This window comes from Sarcophilus harrisii, chromosome 2 (genome assembly GCF_902635505.1).
Source record: "Sarcophilus harrisii chromosome 2, mSarHar1.11, whole genome shotgun sequence".
In the NCBI taxonomy this organism is placed as follows: domain Eukaryota; kingdom Metazoa; phylum Chordata; class Mammalia; order Dasyuromorphia; family Dasyuridae; genus Sarcophilus; species Sarcophilus harrisii.
In genome coordinates, this window is record NC_045427.1 from 56581205 (window position 1) to 56598128 (window position 16924).

The following is a 16924-nucleotide window of genomic DNA, read 5'->3' on the forward strand; positions in this document are numbered from 1 at the left end:
AGAACCAGTGAAAGAGTCTCATATGGGCCCCAAATGACCTCAAGCACATTAAATTAAGTACCACCTTTTTGGCAGAGGAAGTGGAAGGAGTATCCATAATCCTAGGATCATAGGATTTAGTGTGGAAAAGATCTTAAGATAATTCTAACATCCTCATTTTAAAGCGATGTTTAGTGGGCCAAGGATATTTAACCTCATGACAAAGTGAGAACTATGCAGCAGGCATTTAAATGCGTACTGGCTCTATTTCCCATTATAAGAAAAAGCACAAGCCAAAAAGCATCTATTCACTCCCGAAGAACCAAAAGCCCTTACACTTCTTGGATATGGTCTAACATTCTGAATATCAATGGAAGAATGATATGAGAATGGGAATGACAAATTTTTGATCTTTTTGGAACAAAAGTTGAACTAATTATGAGAAAAATTATTTTCCTTGTATTTTAAAAGACAGACATATTTACCCTAACAGAAAACATGAAGGCTATAGCACAAGAGGCACCAGAGAAGAACTGGATGGAGGAGAAAGTTCTCTTAAACTGGGGTGGGAAAAATATTAATGACCATGGTAATGGATTCTCAGCAAGAACTGACCAGAAAACAACATCTATCATAACCTCCTTTTCTGTCATTCTTCTTTAAAAAAAAAAAGGGGGGGGGGGGGGGGGGGGGAGAAAGGGAGCGATGGAGGGATCAAAGCATTTTCAGGACTAAAAGTGACTTGACATATTCATACAAAGACAGGGCATAGTTTAAAGTGTCACGTGGCAAGAACCAGATTAAAAAGTAATTGGGAAAGTTAACAACAGTTTAAAAAACAATAAAACATAGGTAACATCTTAATTATATTTACATGTTCTGCTATGTCCGATTCTACACGACCCCTTCTGGGTTTTTCTTGGCTACTGCAGTAGTATGCCACTTCCTTTTCCAGATCATTTTACAGATGAGGAAATTAAGGCAAACAGGGTTAAGTGACTTGCCCAGGGTCCACAACTACTAAGTAAGATTGGACTGAATTCGGGAAAGTGAGTCTTTCTGATTTGGGGCCTGGTACTCTATCTCCTGGGCCTCCTAATCTAACAATTAACAGGCATTAAACCAAGTGGTTAAGTAGTGAATGACAAACATTCTAGCTATATAAGTATGTAACCAAGTGAGGGGTTGAGTGACTTGTCTAAGGTCATACAGCTAGGAAGTATCAAGTGTCTTGAGGCCAGATTTGAATTCAGGCCCTTCCAACCATCATCAGGGTGAATGCTCCATTTACTGTGCCATCTAGCTGTCCCTAACTTACCACCACCTACCATTATTTGTTTATTTTATGAGTGGCGTTACCCATCACTAATTTATTTGAATTATTTATTATTTTTACTACATAATTACATGTAATATATAATTATTACATTAAAATGCAACAATCAGATAATTTATTATTAAATAAATTAATTCAAATAAATTATTGGATTATTATTCATCATTATTAAAATTTGGATTCATAGATCTAGTCACAATCAACTCCTGAAAGTTAAAAGGAAATATCTCCTTATTCAACAACTATTTATTGCACCCTTCATATGTTCAAGATATAAATTCATTTGGAAGGATACTAGCAACTAACTTCTGAATATTCTTAAGAGACTCCATTTGAATTTCATAATACAAATCCAAGGACAATCCTAGTTCTCAATTCTTTTGAGGAATTATATGAAGAGAATACTATTTTTTCCTTCCTTCTGGGTAGAAAGAATAAGAGTTCCTTCCAAATCACATATTCTTGGGATAGAGTGCTGTGACTGAAAGCATTCAAATCCTGAAGAATCTAATACATAGCCAAGTTTTGCAAAATGATGAGGGAGGGTCATCATTTTAGAGTTCTATCACCTAATCTGCTCATAAATATATCCTACTAGAGTTTAACTGATAAGTATGAGTAGTTTTTAAGAGAAAAGGTAAAAATGCACATGTAAATATTTGGAAAATGTTTTTTTTTTTTTTTTTTTTTTTTTTTTTAAAGATTTTGGTTGTAGCCTACCTGTCAAAAAACTAACTAGTATACATATAAATCTGAAGAATAAATTAAAAATCCCTCACAGTCAAACTAGGCTCAAATTAAAATTAACATGATTCTTAGAACAATTATTATTAAGGGACAAATACTCTTGCTTAGTCTACCATCATGTCAAGAAGCCCTCAAGTAGAAATAGCAATTTTTTAATTTTTATTTATTTTTTTTGGAAACACACCATCCAAACCATGCAAGGTCTGTGGGAGTCACCGGCAAGCTACAGGCATAACCTGAGACAAGAAACAGTGGGGTACAGCATTATTGTGTAGCCAGGACTTGACGTGACAGCCATGAGTGAATAGGAGGCTTGACATACTTGCTTGGTGATCTTGGGACTGTGGGAAAGGACTTTTCTCATTTGTAAAATGGAGAAAAATACTTCTATCACAATCTTCAGGGTTGAAGAAAGGGCTCTGAAGAGCTGGTAAATGTGAATTATCTTTATCATGAAAATCAAGAAAGAAACACATATGGAAAAGTGACCCTAGAAACTGCCCAATTTTGATTTTGTTATTCAGATACTAAATTTTATACAGTGTACAAGTGGTTTATTATATATAGTATAGGGAAAAGATTTCAGATTCAGTCAGAGGATCTCTAAGGCTACTTAGTACCTGCGTGATTTTTGAATCACATTACCTTCATTGGCCTCAAAGTTTTTACATCTGAACTAGCCAGGATGCTTCTTGAGGGCCCTCTAATTATGGGGTCTTAAGAAGTAGGCTCATTACTTTTGTCCAGGGAAAGAGTGAGAAATGTCTATGTACGTGCATGTGTATATAGAGAGATACCTATCTTTCTATTATAATATTTGGTATCCAACAATACAAACCTATCCTAAGTAAAATTAAAAAAAAAAAAAAAAAAAAAGCACTCAAGATATGCTTTTATTATAGAGCTTATTAGAAGCTTAATGTAGAAGTTGATGTTTCCTGACCATTATGTTTGATTGGTTTGGTGGAACTTCATTTTCTATTACTAGAAGAGCACAACAAACAGCTGACATTTTGAAAAAATACCAGCAATGGCTGGTATGGTGTGCCTATCTGTAATTCCTGCCACTGGGAGGAAACTGAGGCTGGTGGATCTAAGTTCAGGAGTTCTAAGGTGCAATATGCTAAAGTACAGATGTGGTGGGTCCCTGGAGAATGGCAGAACAACAGGCTACCTAAGGAAGGACAAACTGGTCATGGTTTTTAATATTGAGACTAGACCTGGGAGCAAAAGCTTCATTTCCAACCTGGGTGACACAGGAGGATACAGTCTCAAAATACACTGAAATAATGTCAGAACATAAATTAAACTAGACAACCACACAGAAAAATCAAAGATAGTCCAGAAAAAAAGTAGAACCCTAAAAATTATGGAGCAAATGAATTTAGAACCAAAGTGGAAATATTGTTAATATTTTGAATAGAATCATTTCATTGAAATAATCAGAGGACAAAAATGAATACCTTCCTCCCCTCTCCCCCCCTTGCAAAAAAACCCTACCACAACAAATATGGTAGAAAAGCATAGTGTGGATTAATGCATATATAAAAGTAGAGGTAGATATACATACCAAGGCAAATTTATTCTGACAATAGACAATAGTGGACCAAGCTCAAAAATGTATCATCATAAGAAACAACTCTTCCTTTGGTTTTTCACTACCACCAATTTGCTTTTATTTAAGCTAAAGAGTAGATAAATCTTACTATTTCAAGGTCTTTCTTTCCTTATCCCCCCCTAAAAAGTTAAAGTTAGACTTGCTAGATTCCAAAGATGAAATGTTCTAAGCCACGATCCTGTTTTAATGAGAAAATGCTGTCAATTCTAATAAAGATCATGGCCTTAAAGCCAATTAAGGTTATAATCATTTTTAACAGGGCAGCTATGTAAGAAATATGCAGTATAAGACAATACAATACAATAATTATTGCTCATAGGAGTTTGTCTAATCGCATTTAAAAAGAAAAATCAAAATTAAGTATAACTTTGAAAGTTGCTTAGATTATTCCTAATCTACATTCAATCATGTTGCATTTACTGGAAACATGCTAATTTTGTAGTCCAATAATGCTATTTTTGAAAAAAACTGAATAAAGGATCCAAGAACTCCATATAATCTGAAAGTAGCAAATAAATCACCCTTTAAAAAAATATACGTAGAAGAGGAAAAACTCCTGTTTCATTGCTAATTTTTTTTTTTTTAACTATTCTTTGTATTTGCATCTTTTCTCTTCCTAAAATAAGGATTTTTAGAGCACTGACTACACACCAGTGTTGGATACAGATTAAAAAAAAAAAAAAAAGGTAAACTGTCTCCCTAAGAAAAGATTCAAGACAAAAAAATAAAAGAGAAGGAAGATCTTAAGATAAATATTCTTGGTTGGACAGGATCTAATGTCTTTCTCCTCCTCTCCCCATATTAGGATTTTAAATGAAAACTGCTAAATATCTAACATATAAAATAAGAATTTCCAAGAAACAAAGGAAGACTGATATAAACTGATGCAGAGGGAAATGAGCATACCTAGAATAATATATAGATTTTAAAAAAGGCACAAAAAAGAAATGAAGGCTTCAAATTGGGCCTTTTAGAGCCAAATTTTCTAATCCAATTTATATTAAGATCAGTTAAGCATCCTCTTTTTAGTCAAGTTTTATCATACAAATGTAAAGACAAACAGGGATCTAATTTTAGTGTGAAATACAAAATTTAAGAAATTCAATAGCATGATCTATTTAACCACTAATATATGAATTACTGATTCAAAGGTCATTTGTCTGTCAAATTTCAAATAACCAAAACATATGAGAAACAATGAGGTAAATCAAGCTCAAAGCAGCTAAATTATCAAGTCTACATAAAGTTCATTGTCAAGCTGTTCAGATTTACTCTTATAAATTGGTATGTAATTCAAAATAAAAAAATTCCATTTGTAGTGGATCTTGAACTCATTATATATAAAATTTAACACCCTTCATCTTCCTCAGAGCCTGTTCTTCCTTCTTGATTTCTTTTTTCCTGTTAAATGGCATCAATCTTCTCACACTTACCCATGCACAAAACCCTGACAGTCATTCTTTCTATCATACCCCTTCTATCTAGTTATTAAATCTAGCTGCTTCATTCAACCTTTACTGTGGCAATATTCTTAATACATTTCCTCTCTTATTCCCATCTTCTAGGCAAGGCCTTCATCCCCACTCTTAACCAATAATTTTTAACTTTCCAGTTTCTCCACATTAACTCATTCCCAACATTTCATTCCAGCTAGTCAAGACTGACTCTATGCCCCAAATACATCCCTGCACTTTTTGTCTCCATATGTTTGCTCACGAAATTCTTTATATCTGGAATGCCCTACAATATGCATGCCTCAACCCCAACTTGTGTTGAAAGAGAACTCTTTTTCAAGATCCAATGTAAATGCTACATTAAGCTTTTCCCAGTCATCAGTTCTTTTGATGTCTGTAATTTTGGCATTACAAGTATTATTTCCATTTTACAGGTGAAGAAGCAGAGGCTACAGTCTCTTCCCCCCTCCTTAAGTGCCCCACTTAATAAGAGTAGGCTAATACTTTGCATAGTTGGGTAGTTTTTCTCAATCCACAGCAATTCTAACTCGGAAACAAGAATCAGTCAATAAACATTTATTAAGCACCCACTATGTGCTAAAATGCTTAGGAGAGAAAGACAAAAACAGTCTTTGTTTTCAAGAAGTTCACAATCAGATGGGTGCCTCAGGAAAACTATTCAAACAAGATATGTACAGGATAAATTAGAGATAATCAATAGAAGAAAGGCTTCCTGTAGAATTTACCAAATATGAAAAAAGGCAAGAAACCAAGAGATGAAGAGAAGGAGAATTCTAGGAATAGGCAACAGCAAGTGAAAATACATGGAGACAGGAGGAGTATGTTGTGTAAATAATAAATCTTGGGCATAATCCCATGTTTCAATAATTTCCTCCCTCTACCATTTCTAATTTTTTCTTTTATTAAATTCTTCCAATTTGTTCAAAGAAAGAGAACTTACTTAAGCACATATAAATTTTGAGAGCTCATATACAAAATTCTCAATTAAACTTTCACAACTCCACAAATGGATGAAATGTGAAAAAATGTCTCTTGCCCTGAGATGTTTATACTAGTTATTAATTCTGTTATAAAAGAAAGCAAGGAGATCACAGATTCCTAAATTTGACAGAAGCGAGTTTGTTTCACAATGAGGAAGCTTATGTCAAGAAGTTAAAGGACTTCTTCAAGGTAACAATTAATAGTTAAAACAACAACCATCTTAATCCCTTTTAAATAGCACTTAAAGGTTTACTAAGATCTTGAAGTATTATTATACTATGGATTAGAAGCTAAGGGCCTAGGAAGTTAAACAGCTTGGCCCCATTATAGGGCTGAAAAAGGACTCAAGGCACTGTTATGGGGGGTGGGGACAAGCCTTGGACCACCTCAGTTTTCTCATCTGTAAAATGAGAGGAATGACCTCTGAATAACTTTCAGCTCTAAACTTGTATAGGATTACATAATCCTATATTTTCCAATCCAATCCAATTCCAATCCAATAATCCAATAATTACATAAATAAAAAAACTACAAAACTATGCCACATGGCTTCTGGCAGAACTGCCATAAGCCTCTTCTACTACTCATTTAATAGGGATGGATACTAGACTTATGATTTACCCCAGAGGGAGTCAACTCCTACACCCTTACAGGTCTGCACTTTTTTTTTTTTTTTTTGGCAATTTGAGCTCTCAGAGAGTTGACTAGGGCTCAGGGTCATACATCCTGTATGTACCAGAGGGAAGGCCCAAACCCAGTCTTCCTAGTCTATCTATGTCATGTTTGTTGTCTTCTCAGTGACTTGAATAATGGGTTCCTAAAGTCCAAGTCTTTGCTCATGAAGCTGGCTCATCTAGTGCTTTCTCTTAAATAAGCTTATTAACATGCATTTTCTAGCCACATTCCCAATAAAACTTTCAGGGCACAAGTTACAAATTATTTCTGGAGCTACCCAATTCTAATCCAGATAGTTTCTCCTCAAACCAATATGGGAGCAAAATTTCAGTCTGGAAAATAAATAGTTGCAGAGAGAATATCAAAATTACCTTTGATAAACTTTTTGGTTACTTCAAGTCCCTGAATTTCAGAGATGGAAGCCACCTAGTCCAAAAGAGAATGATTCTCCTAACAAAGTACTTTTGCCCAAAGATTTCCAGCAAAGAGGATTCATTTTCTCTTAGGGAAGCCTAACCCCCATTAAGCCCAAATTTGTCTCTTTGTAACTTCTACCCATTACACTTGCCAAACAAAAAAGATTTTATGATGAATGTTGGAGGGGATGTGGGAAACCTGGGACACTGATGCATTGTTGGTGGAGTTGCGAATGAACCCAACTATTCTGGAGAGCAATCTGGAACTATGCCCCAAAAGTTATCAAAATGTGCATTACCTTTGATCCAGAATGTTATTACTGGCCTTATACCCCAAAGAGATACTAAAGAAGGGAAAGGAATCTGTATGTGCCAAAATGTTTGTGGCAGCCCTGTTTGTAGTGGCTAGAAACTGCCATCAACTGGAGAATGGTTGGGTAAATTGTGGTATATATGAATGTTATAGAATATTATTGTTCTATAAGAAATGACCAACAGGAAGAATACAGAGAGGCTTGGAAAAACTTACATGAGCTGATGCTGAGTGAAATGAACAGGACCAGGAGATCATTATACACTTCAACAACAATACTGTATGAGGATGTATTCTGATGGAAATGGCTATCTTCAACAAAGAGAAGATCTAATTCAATTCCAATTGATTAATGATGGACAGAATCAGCTACAGCCAGAGAAGGAACACTGGGAAATGAATGTGAATGGTTTACATTTTTGTTTTTCTTCCCAGGTTATTTTTACCTTCTGAATTCAATTCTTCCTGTGCAACAAGAGAACTGTTCAGTTCTGCACACATATATTGTATCCAGGATATACTATAACATATTATTAACATGTATAAGACTTCTTGCCATCTACGGGAGGGGGTGGAGGGAAGAGAAAAGTTGGAACAGAAGTGAGGGCAAAAGATGTAAAAAAATTACCCATGTATATGTACTGTCAATAAAAAGTTATATATATATATAAAATAAAAGGTTTGATACCCCTTTTCATCATTATTGTGTTTAAGTTTAAAGACAGTTATTAGTCTCCACTAAACATGTAGTAATATTGTACAACTGGGACGTTAGAAACAAGACCCAAACCCATGAATTCAGAGAACACAGCAAATAATGATGTAGAGCAAATGATATTAGTACTTCTTTCAATATTCCTAATGCAAAAAGAGCTCTGATGACTCTATGAAATAATTTCATAAGTGGATAATCACCATGATTTCAAAAGTTAAAATCATAATATATCTATCTCTGGAAAAAGATAAAAAGGAAACAACCTGTATTACATTGATTTCTGAGATCAAGAAATGAAAACATTTACCTTTCTGTGCCTGCAAAGTCAGCTTGTGAGAAGGGAAACAGTGTCCAGGTTTTTGACTCCAAGTCCTCAATGATTGCTTCACTACAACATCTTGACCCTCTGCTGAAGATCAACATTCATTCTAAAAGAATAAAGTAAAAATTATTGTTCAACAGAACAAAAATGTACATCTATTACCAATGGTAATGTAGATTTTCATGGATATTTTGTTAACAACATATTTGATTCTATTCTCCAGAAAACCAAATAGCAAAAATGTTAACTGTGCTAATGATATAGATATCCTCAGCAAAAAAATTTGAAATGTCATGAGCTGACCACTCCTTAGTTATACATTAATGCAATCGGAATAGTTTTAGCCAAAAGCTATATTTATCTCTGAATTTATATAAGGAAAAAGTACATAAAGAAGTTGCCATGTAAAACTAAACATAGTCCACAAATTACCAAAACCTCGAAAAACTAAGTTGATGTAGTACTAATTAAGATAGAAAACGAAAAAATTCAAATGACAGTGGAATTAACAAAAGGATTATTAAAAGGATAATTAGCCAGAAAAGAAGGATCATTTTCCAATTTCTTGATGCTTCCCCCAACCCCATTCATAGGTTCATGGATTCTTGCCCTGAATATTGAGCTCTGAGAGATGAGTTTTCTGTAATGCTCTGAATTTCTAGTTCCCTTTAATGTGCTGTCTTCCTCCATTAGAAGTCAAGCTTGAAGGCAGTGGATAGTCTCCCTTGCTTTTTATTTGCATTTGCATACACTTGGCTCAGCACCTGGCATATAACTGTTTTAATAAATGCTTACTTTAAATATATATATATGTTTTTGATGAAAAGCATCAAGAACAGATTCTTACAAATTTTTGTAACTAAAACAAAAAAACCTAATGCAAGATGACTGACAAAAAACCCTATCTTTAGGTACTATAATGTACATTCCACATGACATTCATTGATCATCAGTTAATTCCTGGAAAGACATCAAGCCAAGTTATGAAGAAAGCACTGCTATCAAGTAGTGGTTTTTAAAAACCAAATATAATACTTCATGGAGTTATTGTGACAATCAAATAAATATCAAGTGTTGCAAAAAAGCATGCCATGAATTATATAAATTTGAAAATGCTACCATAGGAGGCAATATACTGATTCCAAGAAAACTGTCATCACTCAGAATTCTCTTTAAATCTTCCAAAGCTCATGGAAGATTCTTTTGAATATTGTCAACTGTCACAGAATGTTTTTCCTTTGAGGCCAAATTTACTTTTTTAGAAACAACCAAAAAGATCAAAACCAAGCATGGAAAAGAATTTTAGTTATCCTTGGTTTTGGTTGAAAACAAACCAAAAAAATACCCAACAAGACCATAATCATAAAAAAACTTTTTAAACAGCTTGTAAACAATTACAATGGTATTCCAAACATGTTTGGGGGCAACAATGACCTCATGGGAATACTGAATAAGCATTCAGTCTCTAACAGGTCAACATTTGTTTGGATAAGTAAGTTTGGTCTGTCATTGCTTTTTGACTTTATTTTCTTTACAGACCCAATTTCCTAAAAAGAAAATTGAGAAAGGTCACTGGCATTTTGCCTAGCATACTGAAGGCTCTTGGAGAGGAAGACAAGGATAATAGTCATAAGATAAGAGAATCAAAAAACAAGTGGTCTAGAGATTAGAACATTATACTAGAACAGTTCTTTTCCTCCCTTATTTATAAAATTCAACTTTATTCTTTTAAATTTCACTTTTTCCCATTAACAAGCATTAATTTTCTCCAACTGTCCCAATTAAAAAACTCTTTAAACAAGTATGCTGTGTCAAACAAAAAATTTTTGTACTGATCTTGTTCAAAAATTGTCTTATTCTGCACTTTGTAGTCTATCACTACTGTCGGGAAGTAGGAAGTATAGCCTACTTCATATCAGTCCTCTGGGATTACTGTTGGTTTTATGGACAGATCAGAATTAAGTCTTTCAAAATTGTTGATCTTAATATTATCATCATATAAAATGTCTTCCTAAATCTTTTCACTTCACTCTGAATCCATTCAGAACAAAATTTCTCAGATTTCTCTAAAACTACATTTCATCACTCCTAGAGCACAATAGTATTTCTAATATATTCATATTCCATAATTCATTCTTCTATTTCCTAAATAACTTTCCAACTTCTGGCATTTCAAAAAGGGTTACTGTTACGGATATAGGGAGTTTGTTTTTGTTTTGTTTTTTTTTTTTTTTTTGGGGGGGGGGGTTAATCTCTATGGAAATGTCAGTTGGCCGGGTAGTGGTATTTGGGGGGTGGGGAGTGGCAAAGGGTTTGTGTAACTTAGTAATAACTTTTAGGGCAAAACTACACATTGCTTTCTAGAATGGAAAAACCAATTCAAAGCCTTAGTCATTCAGTCAAGAAATGTTTATTAAGCACCTACTGTGTTCTAGGCACAGTGTTAAGCACTAGGAATCCCAAGTGGCAAAAAGACAGTTAAAGACAGTTCCAGTCCAGAATGGGCACACAATCAAGGGGGACAAATGAACAACAAATTCGTATACGCAATGTATATACATGAAAAATACATATATCCCCCCGTTTGGTAAATGGTCAAAAATATAGATGAGTTTTCAGAGAAAGAAAGTTATAAAGCACATTTTAAAAATTCTGTAAATCAGCAATTAGAGAAGTACAAATTAATCAACACTAAGATTCTGTCCCAAACAGAACAGGTTTGAGGCAAGGTATTAGAATTAAGAGGGGCTGGAAAAAGATTCCAAAAAATGACCAGAAGGAAGCTAGGTCAGTCATCAGGTAGAGATGAAGGTGAACATTCTCAATAGTACCCAGGGGAGAATAAGGTATAAGAAGACTGGGAAGATGTATGGGATAGGGAAGTGGATTCTCTGAATGTCAAATAGAAGACTTTGTTTTTGATGAAATAATTGTAAAGTATGTATCGTAGTGTCAAGCACATAGTAAGTGCTTTATAAATGTTAGTTATTATTATTTTTATCCCAGAGGCAAAGAACCCTTAGAGCTTACTGAGCAGACAGGTAACTTGGTCATTCCAGCACTTTAGGAAAATCACTTTGGAGACTGAATGGAAGATGGATTGGAATGAGGAGACTTAAGGCAGGTAGACTCACCAGCAGGCCGTTTCAATTATCCAAGTGTGAAGTGACAAGGGTCTACAACAGGGTGAGGGCCCCATAAGAGAGAAGGGCATATACTAGAGAGATGTTGCAAAGTTGAAACTAATCTTGGGCAACAGCTTGGAGGAGATATGTGGGTGTTTGAGAAATAGTGGAATCCAGGGTGTGGACCTGAGGTTATGAGCCAGAGGAAATGGGAAGATGGTACTTACTGCCCTCAACAGTTTCAATGGCAATAGATTAATATGCTTTTTTTCCCCTCTTGCCATCTCTCAATATTTGTTATTTTTGTTTTTTATAACCTTTGCCAAATTGGGTTTGGGACAGAACCTTAGTGTTGATTAATTTGTACTTCTCTAATTGCTGATTTACAGAATTTTAAAAATATGCTTTATAGCTTGGATTTCTTTCTCCAAAAACTATATTTTTGACCATTTATCAACTGGGGAGATGGATATTATTCTTATAAGTTTGAAACAATTACTTATGGAGCATAGAATTGAGACCTTTATTGGAAGATTTTTCCAATTTTCTTTTCAAATTTCAGCTTCATTGATATTGTTTGTGCAAAAGTGGCTTAAAAAATTTTTTTTTATGTAATAGTTTCCATTTTCTCTTCAGTGATTCCCTCTATTCTTTGTCTAGTAGGCAAATTCTCCAGATCTGAAAGAAATGATGAGGACCATACAGCCTCGAACAGAAGAGCATCTGCATTCCCTGGGAAAGACTCTCTTCCCACACATTATGCACCTTTTGGATGCAAAAACTACATTACCGGGGAAAGACTCTTTTCCCACACCCTATATCTCAAGTATGTTCCTTTCTGATGCAAAACCCAAATTGTTTTGTTTCAGTATATAAGCCCTGAGAAAATGTCTCTTTGCAATTCTTTGATACTGCCCACTAAGAGAACATCTTGGTGTCTCTCTCTTTAATAAAGTGCCGATTCTTATCACAGCCTTTTGAGTAGAGTAGATGCGAACCGCCCCAAACTTGGTGTTTTGGAGAACTAGGAGACCAACCCATATTCCTGCCACGATCCATATCTCATCAGGAATTTCCTAGTTCCTATTCATATTTTCTTCCTTGTTCCTTTCATGTGTTTATTACCTTCTATATTTATCCATTGAGCTCATCTATGACATAAGGTTTTGGTCTACCCTTAATTTCATTCTTTAATCTATCTTGTTAATAATACTTGTTGCCAAAATCTCCTTCAAGAGGAAAACTGGGGATAAAGAAAAACGGGATAATGCAAAACAGACAAAAATATACCAGACTAAAATACCAGACCTCTATATCTATATCTATCGACATGTAAGTCAAGAAGAGGGTGTTGCAAATATGAGTTCATGATCCTAATATGGTAGTAGAAAGAACTACCAAGATTCAGTCCTCCTGCACCTGGACTGTTTTGGGCAGAGTATCAATCTTCATTAGATAGAGAACATACTTTTCCTTCTAAGGATGTCTCAAATTTCACCCTTCTTTCTTACCCTCCCAGCATGTGACACATTGTTGATCATGCTCCTTCTGCATATTCTCTTCTCTTCTACTTGCTGTGATACTGTTCTTGCCTAGTCCTTTGGCTACCTGACTGTTCAATCTTCTTTGCTAATTCTTCATCCATGTCTTACCCACTACTTATGGGTGTCTCCCAAGGCTCTGTAGTGGGAATCACTTTTCTCTCTCTGCTACTTCACTTGGATTCAATTATCATTTGTATGCAAACAGACTAAGCTCTATATGTATATTCATCTGGGAATAATATATACATTTAAAAACAAAAACAAAAGAAACACCCCTTCCCTTTTCATCCTTTCTACAAAAAGTGTCTCTCCTCCAAACTTCCCTATTGCTAGAAAAGGCACCCCCTAATCTTGTAGTTACTTTCGGTGTCATCCTTCTGTCAACTCCTTTCTATTTTCACACCTTAAAGGACCTTCCTTTGCACTCAATAGTTCAGGCCCTGTCACTAACTTGGATCTTTTGAAATAGTTTCCCAGCTGGTATTTCTCCACTCCATATCATTCTCCATTCAGTAACCATGACCAATTTTTATAAAGTACTGGTCTGACCATGTCATGAGCACCAGCTCATTTCTGTTACTTCTGATATCAAATATAAAAACCCTGTTTAGCACTTAAAGTTCTTCAAAAACTCAACCCTTCCCACTTCCCTAGTTTTCTTAGACCCAACTCTGGTCCATTTACACTTTCTCCTGACCAAGTCAATGTCTTTGGGCCCTAGTGGTCCTTAGAAGTCTGGAATCCTTCCTTTGTGCCCCACACTTTGGCCTTTTTGTTTCCCCATCTTCCTTCAAAATACAGCACCAAGCATCTCCATCAGCAGGAGGCCCTTCCGTGCCTTCCTTTCTGCAAGTTTCAGATGGAGTGGGGGGTATCTACATAGCATCACCCACACAACAAATACTTCTGGAGGGAAGGACCCATTTTTTGTTTTTCTTTTTGGACCTCTATAACTTAATACAGTACTTGGTACATAGCAAATGCTTAATAAGTGCTTGCCGACTGATTGAACTGAGGCCCATTTTCTTCAGAAATTGTAATTTTCTACTAATTAAAAACTGGATATATAACATGTTGCTAGGGAAATTCAAAAAAGACATCAAAAAGGAGAAAAACCTCCCAACAAACAACAAAACTCAGGGTTTGAATGAGAGAGCTCAGAGAATAACATCCTTGCTTTAGCCAGTGAGATAGTTCACAGGAGTGCTGCGCCTCAAGTCAGATGTCGGAAATTCAAATCCACCTTCAGATACTCTACCTTCCTTTGGGCAAATCACATAATTGTCTACTACACACAATCAGGATAACAACGTACCACATGGCAGGGCTGTTATGAGGTTCAAATGATGTTGAATGGCACAGTGCCTGGCACATAATGGGTACAATATAAATGCTTATTCTTTTCCCCAGCCAGCACTGAAAAATTAAAATTAAATTTAAGGCCAGAGATTTACACCATGACAAAGAACTTCTTATCATACCCCTAAATCAAGGGCAGGTAACGCAAAGATAAAAGAAAAATGGGTCATATAGATGTTTAAAAAAAATATATCAATTAAAAAGTCTATAAATGCTTTGAATTTACAATTTTTAAATACCTGTGAAGTAGTTATTCACCCAGAACCTTTTTAACGAATGCATTTCACTATAATATCCAGTATTCTTGCTCAGTCTTTCGCTTTGAGTAGATTACAAACTTTCAGAATGCACAGATGACATTCCTTATCTAAACTTAATATATTTCTAACATAATACTCTATACATCCTAAATGTCTTTCCCCTGGCATCAGAGTAAATATTAATTTCATTCTAATGATGGAGAGAAAGGTGAAGAGATTTGTTCAACATCAAAGGAGCTAGGAAACAGAAACATGTGGAATATAGATTGAGGTATTTAACTCCTGGTCCAGAATAGTTTTTTCCTAATTATTTTTTGCATTGTTGACCTCATCTAGTCTTTAAATTAAGAAGAGAGAATATCAAACATAGTTATATGCTTTCATACTATGCCTGAAGGACTGCATTGGGGTGGAGGGAGATGACTGAAGAGAAAGAGAGGTTAAATAAACAGTAATAGAAATAAAAATATATATACACATAATAGGCAGAAGGATTGAGTGTATAAGTAGAGGGAAACTAGAGCTACCATTTCAACAATGCCTCCAAGAAATCTCATTTAGTAGATGAAATGTGAACTACTAATTGCTCGTTATTCACTTAGAAACGCTGCATTGAAAGGTACATAGTAACTTAAATGAGAAATTCTCTGGAAGTGACAAATGCACTTTTCTTTGAAAATAAAAGCAATTCATTACCTTGAAGATGGATAAAAGAAACTGAGAATGAGGTTAAGTAATTCTTTAGTTAAGTGCAAGTTAATTCTTGCACTTCTGATGCAAAATATAAGAATGTTGGGGAAAAGGCCCAAGATGGAAATCCTCCACTTGATAGATACCAGTTTATAAATCCATTAAGTAGAATGCAAAGGAAGGATAAAAGAATCTACGTTCCCTTTAAGATAAAGAGTAGTTCTGAGAAACTCAGAATCAATCTAAATTCTTCCAAGTTAATTTAGAGATGAAACAGTAGTTAAAGATTTAAGGTGACAGTGTAGTGGAACACAGTAAATTATTATTTGCTACAAAATTGTGGTTGGTCACAATCATTACTTTGCAAAGTAAAAATATTCTATAAAATGATTAAATATGGGAAACAAAAAAATCATTGGAAATATAGTTCCTAGCCTCACTTTGGCTGTGTAACCTAAAGGAAGTTATTTAATCTGCATGAACCCTAATTTCCAGATTATATATAAATGATATTACCAACCTTGTAAGAAAAGGAGCATAAACCTACAATTCCCCATTTTAGTTACTTTCTCTCACCTCCTTCTGCCCACAACCAACCTATCTGCCTGACTGTATAAGTGTTTACAAATTAAAAACACATTCTTAAAAAAAACAATAAATTCCTATAAAATTATTTTTAAAATCCACTTTAAATATAAGGAATATGAATTTTTCTAGTTAGTTATAATTAATCAAGTTATAAACACTTTATAAAACTAAGTTCTTTGAGCTAATAAAAACTGCCAAAAGACTTAATAATGAATTAATTTTTTCTGAACTGCTCTAGGTTTTTCTCAGGGAATGAAAAAAGTGACAAGAAATAAGTTTAAATGAGCTGTGGTGGCAGGGGAGAACAGAGTGGAAAATTTTACCCGACATTTACTAGCTGTTCAGAGAACTATGTGTACAACGGGGTTAATGCTGGCATTACTTCAGAAAACTGTCAGGAAAGCTCCCGATACCTGTTGAGTTACTATTACAAGAATGGTGCTTGTAATTGAGAACGGGGCGATTCTAATTTTAGTCATCAAGATCAAATATTTAAAAATTCACATAGGAACAAGCACAAGAACAATCTAAAAATCTAAATGTCAAGAAAAGGGGTGCAGTTCCAATGTCTGAGGCCACCAAGTGCTTCCAATGACTTTGACGCGCTGCCCGAGAACTCCAGGTTCCGACCCCACACAAACTTGTGTGGATCAGAAGCAAAGGATGAGCTTGCCCGATGACAAGTGTCAACAGCACAAGCGTGACACAGGGTGGAGGGTGAGAAGCGGAAGGAAAAGCCCCCACAAGCTCCATGCACAAGATGCCCATTGGGCTACTTCCT

The 16924-nt window shown here is 35.0% G+C and overlaps 1 protein-coding gene across 4 annotated transcripts in view; it reads right to left on the reverse strand.

The window, feature by feature from the left end:
- The window catches only part of CTCF (CCCTC-binding factor), a 41307-nt gene that overhangs the window by 23052 nt on the left and 1331 nt on the right, over positions 1 to 16924 (reverse strand). For all 4 annotated transcript variants that reach the window (XM_031950276.1, XM_031950277.1, XM_031950275.1 and 1 more), the window contains exon 2: positions 8563 to 8683. The gene's annotated coding sequence lies outside the window, so the exon portion shown is untranslated. The remainder of the gene's footprint in view (positions 1 to 8562; positions 8684 to 16924) is intronic.